Source organism: Eubalaena glacialis, chromosome 8 (genome assembly GCF_028564815.1).
Source record: "Eubalaena glacialis isolate mEubGla1 chromosome 8, mEubGla1.1.hap2.+ XY, whole genome shotgun sequence".
In the NCBI taxonomy this organism is placed as follows: Eukaryota; Metazoa; Chordata; class Mammalia; order Artiodactyla; family Balaenidae; genus Eubalaena; species Eubalaena glacialis.
This window is the reverse complement of record NC_083723.1, coordinates 88,672,601-88,685,462: the sequence shown is the minus strand read 5'-3', so window position 1 is coordinate 88,685,462 and position 12,862 is coordinate 88,672,601. Positions and strand designations below refer to the sequence as shown.

The 12,862-nt window shown below is 35.8% G+C and overlaps 1 long non-coding RNA gene across 1 annotated transcript in view; it reads right to left on the bottom strand.

Annotated features, from left to right (window-relative positions):
* Nucleotides 1-12,632: 12,632 nt before the first annotated feature.
* The window catches only part of LOC133096360 (uncharacterized), a 521,763-nt gene continuing 521,533 nt past the window's right edge, over nt 12,633-12,862 (bottom strand). The window contains exon 9 of the long non-coding RNA XR_009701769.1: nt 12,633-12,696. This is a non-coding gene — a long non-coding RNA (uncharacterized LOC133096360). The remainder of the gene's footprint in view (nt 12,697-12,862) is intronic.

Below are 12,862 nucleotides of genomic sequence, written 5' to 3'. Positions count from 1 at the left end.
ATCTTTCAGTAAATTCTTTGTGGGAGAGAAGTTCATAGAGGAGTTCTCTTAATCCACTTCTATTTAATGGATTTGTCAGATTCACTGACTCTCCACTGTTCCTTCTGGAAGATATTCTGACTGATACACATAGTATGCTGATTACTTGTGGTTAGTAGGCTCTTCTAAATGTGCCCCTGTATTTCTGCCCACATTTGTCAGGTTGAAAAGCTTGTTTATATCATAAACTGCTGAAGTTTGAGGAACATAAAGGTTACTTTTTATTGTTTACTCAGAAGTGTTCCTAAGCATTTTTCTGTATCTGGGTTCACAGTCTTTGTTTCCTTACAAATACTGAGAATGGAAGCAATCTTGAGCAAATGCTTGTTATGCCTCACCTTTAAGAAGTAATATGATTGATTTATTCCTTTTATAATTTGGGGGTAATTTGAAGAGCTAACATTACAAGCATGTGAGCACATGCATGCACACGCATGCTTTATTCTCTAGTGTCATCTATTTTTTCTACTAACTTAAAAAAAAAATTTGATGCCACTTCTGTGTTCCTGACGTCCAAAGAACATATTTTTAGAACATATACTTTCTCTTTCTGTGTGTTTTATTATCCTGCATACATCTGTATGAACTTAAATAATATTTTTCCAAAACAACTAACATATGCAGCATTTAGAAAGACAATTTGAAAATTTTTACACATAGATATATGAACTTGTAACAATTCTTTAAAACCTGTCTTTCCAAGTTTTTCTTTATATCACCTCACTAAAACAGTGTTTAAAAGTATGATTCAAAACAGGTGACTCGCAATTTTCCTGAAAACTCAAAGCCCACATGATAGTTAAAAAGCTTTCTACCTTATCCATTTAATCATTTAAGTTCTACTCTTGAGAAACCCACTGTGTAATTTTATGTAGTATAAAGTTAACATTTTTGGTGAGATTCAGTGAAGCTATATTAACGGTAAGTCAAACTTCAGAATCAGAGGTACCTCATTTTCATCAAGCATTATGTGGATGATGGTCTTCTTTCTCCCTGTAAAATGTGTGTTACATTTTCATTAACCATAAAAATACATTAAAAACTCATAATTATGGCAGTAATGATGCCTTTTAAATAGTGCTAAGAAGTTTAAAAGTATAAAACCTCTCAAGACATATAATATGCAAAATAATTATGCCACTTGACTTAGTGAATATTAAGTAAGCTTCTTTAGCTACTTGTGCCATCAGTTTATTTCACTCAGCTGAACAGTCTAATAATATTTTCATTAAATATTTATATGAACAATCAAACACTGTAAATGAAGAGCATATCCCTTGACATTCAAGATGGTTTCCAGGCTGATATCAGCAGTTTGTTATGTAGGTAGGGCTCATTTGCTATGGCTTAGAATGATGTTTTCCATTAGCTTTGAGTATCATATGTCTGACCTTAGAATAAAGGCTATTCATCATGTCTTCTAATTTCTAAATTTTATTTCTTCATTGAGAAAGTACTGACAATAGAAAATTAAGTGCATTTAAAACTTGAGGTTATGTTTACTAATTCAGCCAAGGAAACTGATTAACACAGCTCATTTTTTAAAGCATTGGAAAATATACTCTTTGGTGTTATATGTTTAACACCATCCTGTTCATCTCACTTAATTTATATTTCCATTAAGTAAAGGTGAATCTAATATTTGACTTCAGCTTTATATGTGATTTTTCAATTTATGAATGCATGATAGCATAGTGACTGAAATTTAATTGTCACATTTAATTTTAAATCCTACAAGGGTAGTCACATGCTAAGTCTGTACATTTCTCCTCCTGAAATATTTGTCTTACTTTCATGGCTACTATTTGAGATCACTGGAAGTTAATATCAAAATGATCCTGTACATTATCTAGATTATAAATCTAGAAATTAGATTCATATCACAAATTTCAAATAAATACAAAACTTCTTGGGTTGCCACTTTAAATGCTTGGAAGAAGTTACAACTAAAACTTAAAAAGGTAAAAATTATTAGCTTCAACATCTTACAGAAAAACCTGAACAAACCTTTTGGCCAACCCGATAGAAACAGGGATGTACAAAAAAGTTTATTTTATTTGAAGCAAATTAAATATGACTTATTTGCATCTTTTGTGATTAATGGGAAATTTAATTTAGATTATTATAGGGCTAATCCATACGCAGCTCAGGGCCATGTGAAGGCACTGAATGTCCTTCACATCAGTACTCTCTGTTTGCCGATATGGAACACCGTCCATAACTGCACAGCTTATGTAGTCTGATTGTTCCACTATTTCTAAGATATATTTGGGCGTAGGGTATATATTTGATAAGGACAAAAACCCTGATGTCTAGCATCAAGCCTCTCAGTCACAGTAAATAGGCAATATCCTCCAACTTCTCTGGGATATTGCAAGGGCCTGACTTATTATCCCCACTTGTTCTGGAAACCATAGACCTTAGACCAAGCCCGCTCTTCCCTATAATAATGTTTCCAATTCCCACCCCTTAGTCACTAGTTCATCATGTTCCATATATTTCTTGAGAACACAGCATAATGTCCTCAATCAATTTTGTCTTATAATAGTTCGAGTGACCGCATAATTCATCATCCAAACCAGAGCATTTTGGGGGTAAGAGGTATTAATAATCATGAGAAGGCAACAGATACAGCTGGCTGTCTTAGATTAGGCTCCCCAGAAGCAGACCCTGGTTTATATTAAAGTGATTTCTTAGGATGCATTCCCAGGAAAACCTGGTAGAGGAGTGGGGAAGTAGAACTGTGATGGGAAAGAGGCCTAGCAAGAATGCTGCATCAGTGAAGTCCCATGGGAGTGCACTTACCAGCTACAGTACAAGACATCCAGTTACAACGGATTTTAAATTAAACAATAATTAATTTTTTATGGTATAAGTATGTTCCAAACATTGCGTGGGACATACTTATACCAAAAAACAATTCCTTGCTGGCTGTCTTGTTTTTTATTTGCTAAATTTGGCAAACCTACCCAAGAGGTCTTTGGAGAGTGAAAGAATGTGGATCACACCTAGAAGGGCCAGGGGACAAGAAAGCTAGTATATTTAAACCTCCACATCCATCAGTCACTGGTGGAGCACAGCTCTGGATGAATATAAATTCCCAGGCAATTCCATCTTTCTGGGTACTCAGGCAAAGGAGATCATAGGCGTCTGAGGGCAGAATTTCCGCAAAGAGACACAAGTGCTACCTGTTGGCATAGAAGCCACACTGGGAGCTTCCATGTGCAAAGATGGCAAAGAGATCTGAGGGGGTATGGGCAGATCACTGACAGCATCATATTATCCCAGGAAAACTGAGATGTGTGGTCGTCCTGACAACAGCTAGTGGTCTATGCTTAGGGCTTGAAAGCGCTCCTGAGACTAAGAAGAAGAAACACTTTTTTGGAATTGGATGGTAATGGGGTTCTTCCAGAACACTGGAAAAAATAGTATACCCTCCCAAACATCCACAGTTTTATGTCTCAATGAATTACCATGCCATCAAAATTAACTGGGACACATAGTCTCCATTTTGTAGATAATGCAAGTGAATTTATTCCCTAAAGATTATTTTAACTTAACAGAAATTAAAAGGTCATGAAATGAAGCTTCTTGCTTTATTTTCAGACAAATTTAGCCATTTATGATATATTATCATCCCATAAGCAGGACTAACATGCACGTTACTTAAACACTACCTGAAGATTAATCGGAGCTTCATGTGGTACAGAAGGCAATGGCTCCCCCAATTAAGAAGGAAAAAACTCAGAGTATGAGACATAACTTGGAATAGCCTTCCATTTCTTTTCAGGTTCTTCTGGTAATTCCATATCCTGAACTTAATGTATAGGCCTCCTAGGTAATTAGGTTGCTAATTACTATTGGAGTTTCCTCTGACCCTAAGGAATTGTACAGTTAAATTTATTTTAAAAGTTAACTACAGTTTTCTGACTCCTTGGGGGTGAGTCAAGAAGTAAGATAATGAAAATTTGCTTCCAGGGTCAGAAGAAGGCCTTCTCCTATAATATATAATGCCTAATTATTCAACATAAAAACATAACTCTTTTACATAGATAATTTACAGTTTCTATCCTACCACTGAACTTGGCTATCAATTAGCTTGTTGAATCTGTTAGTGCATGCATGTAAATATGCATGTAGTGTATAATGGTACATGGAATAGTAAGTGGTAACATAATTAGATTGATATCCTTGAGACACTGCCTAATAGAACTACCTAGCCCATCAGGATGCATCTTTCTTTTAGGAAATATGAAAAGTAACTTTCAGTCCAGAGCTCTAATTAGGATATATACTTTCTGGTGAGCCAGAATGTATAGATCCTCCTCTCTTCATAGCCATGAGACCAAAGGTATGTTTGTCATTGCGGGATATTGAATGTTCTTACAGAGAAGAAGTATGCGATGAGTTGTTCCTTGAGGAGAAAGAAACCAAAAAAACCAAAAAAACCCTCCGCAACCCATGATTTATTTGATTATATCCACGTTTTTTAGCTTAGCCTGCAAGATCCATCTTGACCTGGCTCCCGCTTTTTCCTGACCTCACGTTCTAGTGGTCCCTTTTTAAACAAACACCATTACAGCATACCCCAAATTAACATTATATCTTCCCTTTGCTAAAACTGCTCCATCTCACTGGAATGTGGTCACTACATCCCTGCCTCACAGCCCCTGGCTAACAGCTACTTATCCTTTAATACTCCATTCAGGAAACACACTCCAGGAAGTCTTCTCTGTTCTTTCCCAGACTTGGTTAGGTATTTCATCTATCCTCCCATAATGTATAGTGCATATACTATCTTCACAACGTGATGCATTGGTGTACTTTACCTACGTATGCATCCCTTTCCCTGGAGAGGAAAATTTTTGAGCAGAAGATGAGATCCAACTTTCTTTGCATTCTCTAAATTTAGCAGAATATCCAGGACACATAGGAGGGTTTCAATAATAGTTTATTGAATGGATGAATGAATTAATTAATCGCATACTCTGGCTTACTACTGAAGCTGAAAATAAATAACCATGAGCTGAGGATAAGAAAATGTCAAGCCTTCAGTTTAAACACAGCTCTATTTCATTCTAAGTTGATTCTTAAATAAGGCTATAATGCAGATAATTGTTAGCTGGTAGATTTACGATATAAAGTATTAATACCATCATTAAATTAAAACATGAAATTCACTGTAGAGTTTTTTTATCAGTCTACCATTAAAAAAGAGAATATTATAATATATACAACTTTTTACATCCTATTTTAATCATTTTTATATTCATATATATTAAACATGCATATACATATGAAAGCAAATGAATGATTATAGTAATATTACTATGAGAATAAAATAATCATTCATGTCTACTTGTCTACATCACCTTATGTCTTAAGAGTTAAAGGAGACAGGATTAACTTAACTTCTTTAAGATTTAAAGGAGACAATTGATTAGCTCTGTTAAAATCAATTAACAATGATATTTAGAATGTCAGAGTAAATTCAAACACTCTGATCTTAAGTTTTTCACATCCCATGAGAAGAAAATTTCATTTAGTCTGATCAGAAAAAGTAGAGGTTGCCTAAGACCAATAAACTTAGATCTGGATTCTAGGAATCAAGGACTGTGCCTATCATCAAAGCATTAGACTATTATTCTCTCTTACTATTTAATTAGAATCTGGTAATTGTCATTTTGCACATAAATTAAATTCTTTGAGGCACATTAGATAATACTCTAACATCTAAATAATGCATTTCATCTTTAGCATAATTTATGAACATGAATTAAGTAATCTTCCAAAGAGGCTATTTGAAAATTTTATCTCCCTTGAAAGTGATTATGGTTAAAATTTCCACTTAGTGGCATTGTATATAATTGTGCAACCATTACACTTCACAGCTAAACTAATCCATCATTTTTTCCCCCAGTTACCATTTACTCTGATAATAAATGAGATAAGCATTAGATACTTACATAGTAATTTTATCAGGAACCTGGACCGGTGGACAGTTTTATCCTTCATATCTAGTTCTTGTGCTTCTGGGGGAATTCCCAGTGGTGCCATTCTATTCCCTGAAAATAAAGTAGATAATGGTCTTTAATACCATTCTTTAACAGGAAAAAATGTTCACCGTTAACAATATCACATGGGTACCATATTATTAATGAAATGAAAGGAAGAACTGCATTATATATTATCTTTTCAGTTGCACTGGATGAACAGAGACACATTCAGGCAAAATGCAAATAACGGGGATTTATTATGAGGGTATACTGGAAAATAGGAAAGAAGAAGAAACATTTTTGTGAGCGTCACATTAAAAATTCCATCAAAGAAAGATACAAGTGGCTTTTTTTGTACTCTTGTCATATCCCTACACTAAGCCATAGGCTACTAGCTCTTTGATCTGTCAACTGGTTATAGACCAATCAAATATTGGCCAGAAAGGCAGGGTAGCATGGTACAAAGTACGGCAATCTTTGTACAAAGATTTTCTCACCAGAGAGCTGAATAACCATCAAATCTTTAGCAAATGTCCAAAGGGGACAAAATAAGTAGCAGGCATCTGAGGTTTATCAGAAGAAAGGCAATACAACTATCAGTGAAGATGAAACTTCAGAGTTTTTCCAGTACAAAAATCATAATTTATGGAACACTCACTATGTAAGATATGCATTACATATATCAATTATTTTATTTAATCATCATAACAACACTGGAAGGTAGATATTGCTAACCTCACATTACAGATAAGACCCCAAAATTTAAGGAACTTGATCAAGTTCACACAACTAGTATTAGAACTAGAATATCAACTGAGGTTTGGCTGATATTAAATCTAATTCTTTCCTCAATGGTACCACACTGACTTTCACAGGAATTATTATAAAATCAATTAATGGTTACGGGTTGAACCTCATGCTGATTAGTCATATGAAACAATCTCTCATTCTTATTAACTTGGAACATATTAAAGTGGGATATATTCTTCTCCTATCTGGGAGACGGTGGAACAAATTTTACATTCATGGATATGAAAGAAATAATTATTCTTCTTTGGCTCAGAACTAATGGGAGGCAAAAGTCGGGTGCACTCAGCAAAGACAAGATCATTAGAAATAGAGTCGGGGAGTACCTTGTCCTTTGTCCTCTGTCTCCCAGGCTGGTGCTTCTTGAATGGTGCCAGGCTGCCTCTCTGCCTGCTGGCCTTCCTGCTGAACAGGCAGCATTCATTTTATAGCTAGGAGGAAAAGTATTAATAGTTCAAATTATGGATAAATAAAATATAGTTTATTATGCTGCACATAGCATTTTGTACTCTACGGAACAAATTCGGTGTTAATAAATATCTCTTAGGAAACCACAAACAGCACCCATTGACTCCAAGAAGAATTTAGACCTTTGATCCTAGGTCAGAATATGTTAAATATTAAAAGAGCCTTCTCACTGGAATTCAGCAAAACAGTACTAAAATAATAATATAAAAGAGAAAACTATGACTTTACTTATTAAGGAAAAACCTACGAATTTTCTACATTGCACTCAAATTTTTATTCCATGGCAAGAAGTGGAGATGGTAGAAATAAAAAAAAATAAAATAAAATAAAATATAATAGAGTAAATTGTATTTCTGCAGCATATCTGTTCTTCTTTTAGTGAAACATATTTTGAAAAGTGTCTCTGAACTTATAAATTGAGCTTTCTGGGAAAAAAAAAAACCCACAAAAATATATAACGGCAATAATGTGATTTATGAGCATTAAGGCTTTCAAACAAACCCCCATCCCCAAAAGATGCCTTGCTTGGTATATCTGTTATCTAAAAAGGAGGAAGCACTTCTAAATGAATTATCTTTTACTTCTATTTTTTAAAAGTATTTTTAAAATTTATTTTATTTTTTAATTGAAGTATAGTTGATTTACAATGTTGTGTTAACTTCTGCTGTTCAGCAAAGCTATTCAGTTATACATAAAAATATACTTTTAATATTTTCTCTGAAACCTGAGAGACTAACCATAAAATTCAAAAGACTGCAGGAAGCGCTTGCTCTTAAACAGGCAATAAGGATTCCTACTTTTCCCTTATAAAAAGAGGTTGCAGCAAATCTAGTCCTTTTAAGAAATCTTGCCTTCTCAGCCTATGGAATTCTGTTTAAAATGTGTTTTGCCTTATGAGTAATGTAATTTCAGCTACTGCTTACATCTATATAAGGCACTTTACTTCTATGATACTAAAAAGCAGTGTTAGTCACTCTAGACTTCCAGGCTATCACCTCTGTAAGATCCCTCTGGCTAATACCAATGAACATATTCCATACTCTGAATCTCTTTTCCTCCCTTCCTCCCCTAGAAAATATAATTGCTATTTTAAAAAACCACAAAGTGGTAAAAATAATTTATTCATTTCCAAAAAGGAACTTAAATGCAAATACGATCTCTTTTGCAAAAGCTAAGGGGTCAAATGAATAAGATATTCTAGCAAAACCTCAACTATTAAACATTACAGAGGATAGTCTACTTATTCAATAACATTACATGACTAGATGGCCATCACAGGTATTTCTTCTGCTTCCATATCACGCAGAAAAAGGGAAACTTTGAGATCATTATGTATTCTTGGTCCCAACAGACAACAGTGGCATAAGTCCTCTTGTGATCTAGTTGCCACAGGGTTTCTATCATCTCTCTCTTGAGAGCTCTAAGGCACACTAGCTTCTTTTAAAAATTGAGGTAAAATAGTATATAACATTGTATAAGTTTCAGGTGTACATTATAATTCAACATCTGTACACCTTATAAAGTGATCGCCATTAAAGGTCTAAAGTTACCATGAATCCTCATATGCTTGACCCCTTTCACTCTTTTTCCCAACCCCACACCTCCTTCTCATCTGGTAAACATGAATTGTTCTCTGTAGCTAAGAGTTTGGTTTGGTTTGGTTTGGTCATTTTGGATTTTTTAATATTCTACATATGAGTGAAATCATAAGGTATATGTCTTTCTCTGTCCAACTTATTTCATTTAGCATAATACCCTCAAGGTCCATTCATGTTGTCAAAAATGGCAAGATTTTACTATTTTTTTATGGCTGAGTAGTATTCTACTGTGTGTGTGTGTGTGTGTGTGTGTGCGCATGCATCCTTCAACTAATTATTATAGTTTTAGCTAATTTTACTACTTTTGTCTTTTTTATTTATTTATCTATTTTTTATTTGAGTATAGTTACTTTACACTGCTGTATCAGTTTCTGCTGAACAGCAAAGTGCAAAACGTATACATATATCCCTTTTTTTTGGATTTCCTTTCCACTTAGGTCACCACAGAGCACCAAGTAGAGTTTCCTATGCTATACAGTAGGTTCTCATTAGTTATCTATTTTATACATAGTAGTGTATATATGTCGATCCCAATCTCCCAATTCATCCCACCCCCCCTTCCCCCTTGGTATCCAAACGTTTATTCTCTGCGTCTGTGTCTCTATTTCTGCTTTACAAATAAGATCATTTATTACTTTTGTCTTTTTAACCTTCCTACTTGCTTTATAAGTGATTGATGCATTACCGTTACTTTTTCCAGTATGATTTTTTTACTTTGATATCTTTTCTTTTTCTTTTTTCTATTTTTTTTTTTTTTTTTGGCCATGCTACACGGCTTGTGGGATCTTGGTTCTCCAACCATGTAATAAACCTGGGCCCCTGGCAGCAGAAGCGTGGAGTCCTAACCACTGGACCACCAGGGAATTCCCCAGTACGTTTTCTTGTTATTAATTAGTGTCATTTCTTTTCAGCTTAAAGAAGTCCCTTGAACATTTCTTGTAAGGCCAGTTTAGTGATGATGAACTCCTTTAGCTTTTGCTTTTCTGGAAAACTCTTGATCTCTCCTTCAATTCTGAATGATAACTTTGCTGGGTAGAGAATTCTTGGTTGGAGTTTTTTCCATTCAGGACTTTGAATATGTCATGCCCCTCCCTTCTGGACTGCAAAGTTTCTGCTGAAAAATCTGTTGATAGCCTTATGAGTGCTTCCTTGTACATTAACAAGGGTTTTTCTCTTGCTACTTTTAAGATTCTCTCTTTAACTTTTACCGTTTTAATTATAACATGTCTGGTGCAAATCTCTTTGGGTCCATCTTATTTGGAACTCTCTGGGCTTCCTGAACGTGGATGTCTGTTTCCTTCCTCAAATTAGGAAAGTATTTAGCCATTATTTCTTCAAATATCTTTTCTGGCTCTTTCTTTCTCTCTCTTCTCCTTCTAGAACCCCTAAAATACTAATGCTTTACCACTTGATGTTATCCTAAATGTCCTTTAAGGTATCTTCACTTTTTTAATTTCTTTTTTCTTTTCACTGCTCTGTTTGGGTGAGTTCCATTGCTTTGTCTCCTAATTCACTGATCCATCCTTCTGCTTCATTCAGTCTGCTGGGGTTTTTTTTAATTAATTAATTAATTTATTTATTTATTTTTGGCTGTGTTGGGTCTTCGTTGCTGCGCCGGCTTTCTCCAGTTGCGGCGAGCTGGGCTACTCTTGGTTGTGGTGCGCGGGCTTCTCATTTCAGTGACTTCTCTTGTTGTGGTGCACGGGCTCTAGGCGCACGGGCTTCAGTAGTTGTGGCATGTGGGCCCAGTAGTTGTGGCTTGCACGCTCTAGAGCGCAGGCTCAGTAATTGTGGCGCACAGGCCTAGTTGCTCCGTGGCATGTGGGATCCTCCCGGACCAGGGCTCAAACCCGTGTCCCCTGCATTGGCAGGTGGATTCTTAACCACTGCACCACCAGGGAAGCCCCATTCAGTCTGCTGTTGAATCCCTTAGTGTATTTTTCAGTTCAGTTGTTGTATTATTCAGCTCTGTAAGTTCCATTTGGTACTTTCTTATATTTTTTATCTCTGTTGGAGTTCTCACTGTGTTCATTCATTCTTCTCCCAAGTTTGGGGAGTATCTTTATGAGTTACCTTGAACTCTTTATCAGGTAGATTGATTATCTCCATTTAATTAAGGTCTTTTTCCAAGGTTTTTGTCTTGTTTTATTTGGAACACACTCCTCTGTCTCCTCATTTTGTCAGACTCTCTGTGTTTGTTTCTATGTATTAGGAAAATCAGCTACCTCTCCCAGTTTTGAAAGAGTGGCTTTGTGTAAGATATATGATATGTCCCATCGGGTCCAGAAGCACAATCTCCCTGGCCACCAGAACAAGATGGCTCCTGTGTGGGCTATGTGTGCCTTCCTGCTGAGGCATGGGGGTGGGCAGGGCTGTTGCCTGGCCTGGTTGCTGTGGTGCATAGCTGTGGCTCTTTGGAGGTAGATGGGGCTCCCAGTAGGGTGCACCTACTGGTGCTTGCAGGTTAGAGGGAGAATTCCAAAATAGTGCCTGCCAGTGTCAGTATTAGCAAGGTAGAATGAGGTCTCAAAAATGGTGTCTACCAGTGTCTCCCTTTCTAGGGTGAATACCAATAGGTTCCTGTCTCTCTGAAAGATACATTAAAATTAGTAAGTGTGTCTCCTTCACTTATGGTCTAGGTGCTTTTCAATCTGGTTTTTTGTTTGTTTGTTTTTTGTTTTTGTCTTTATTTTTTGCTACGAAGTGAGTCTGCAAATGAGCCCTTTAAGATTGGGTTCTTCATCTCCTACAGTACTATGGTTTTCCTGGATGTATCATTGCTGTTTTTCCAAGCCAGGGGTTAAAGGGCTTATCTCTCCTGCATGGGATCCAAGGGTTGGGGTGCCTGATATGGGGCATAAAATTCATCACTCTTAGGAAAAAGTTCTGTACTTTTGAGCTCCCTCCCAATTGTGGATTGCTCACCTGGGGTGGGATTTTTTGGCAAGATTGTGTCTTTGCCTCTACTACCATCTCAATGCTCCCCTTTTATCCTTTGTTGTGGAGGCTTTGTTCATCAAGTTTTCAGGTCTTTTCAGAGGAAACTACTCCATATGTGGCTGTAGATTTGTTATGTCCATGGTAGGAGGTGAATTCAGGATCTCCCTAAACCACCATCTTGAACCACTGTCTAAGACATACTAGCTTTTTATCTTTAGACTTCCCTTTCATTCTCCTTTCTCTTTCATCCCAGACACGGCAGTAATTTTAACCTTAGGGGTAGAAAAACCTGATGCTGACTGTTCAAAAAAATCTAATCCTTTTGCCATATGGAATAGTTGAAAATATCAAGAAAAGAAGCTTCCATCTGTTTACATCTCAAAATATTATCCTCACATACTTATTCAAATTGATCTCTTTTCAGCAGATATCTTTGCCTGCTGGAGACAAAAATGTCAAAGAAATTGGGAACATTTGACATCTCCTTATACAGTAGATCCTTTTTAAAATCATGGTTCAAATCTTTTAAAGCACTGTAGAAAGTACATAGTGCAGTTCCTAAGACATAGTAAATATTCAATTAATATGAATTAATATTAATGAATATGTAATTAATATTTACATATTCTTTTTTATTATTATAAGTCTAGGTTTACAATTATTTTGAGTAGGATCTGCCATCAGGGGAATGTGACCCAACTTCAAACTCCACTTACTTCCCAAGGTACCCCAGCACCAATTTTACCTGTTTCTCATTGTTTCCAGTCTCTTAAGCTGAACTTTAAATTTCCTCACACATTTATTCATACAGTCATTCATTCAAGAAATATCCAGTGAGGTGGCAAACTCTGCAAAAAATAGGAAGAATAAAATGTTATTGTGCTAATAATAATTAACACAACCCTACACTCATAAGATTACAGTCCATTGACAGAGAGAGGTATTAACCAAACAATTATCCAAGTGTGAAACTGCTATTATAATATGTGTTAGGAAGGAAAATTACAAGAGACT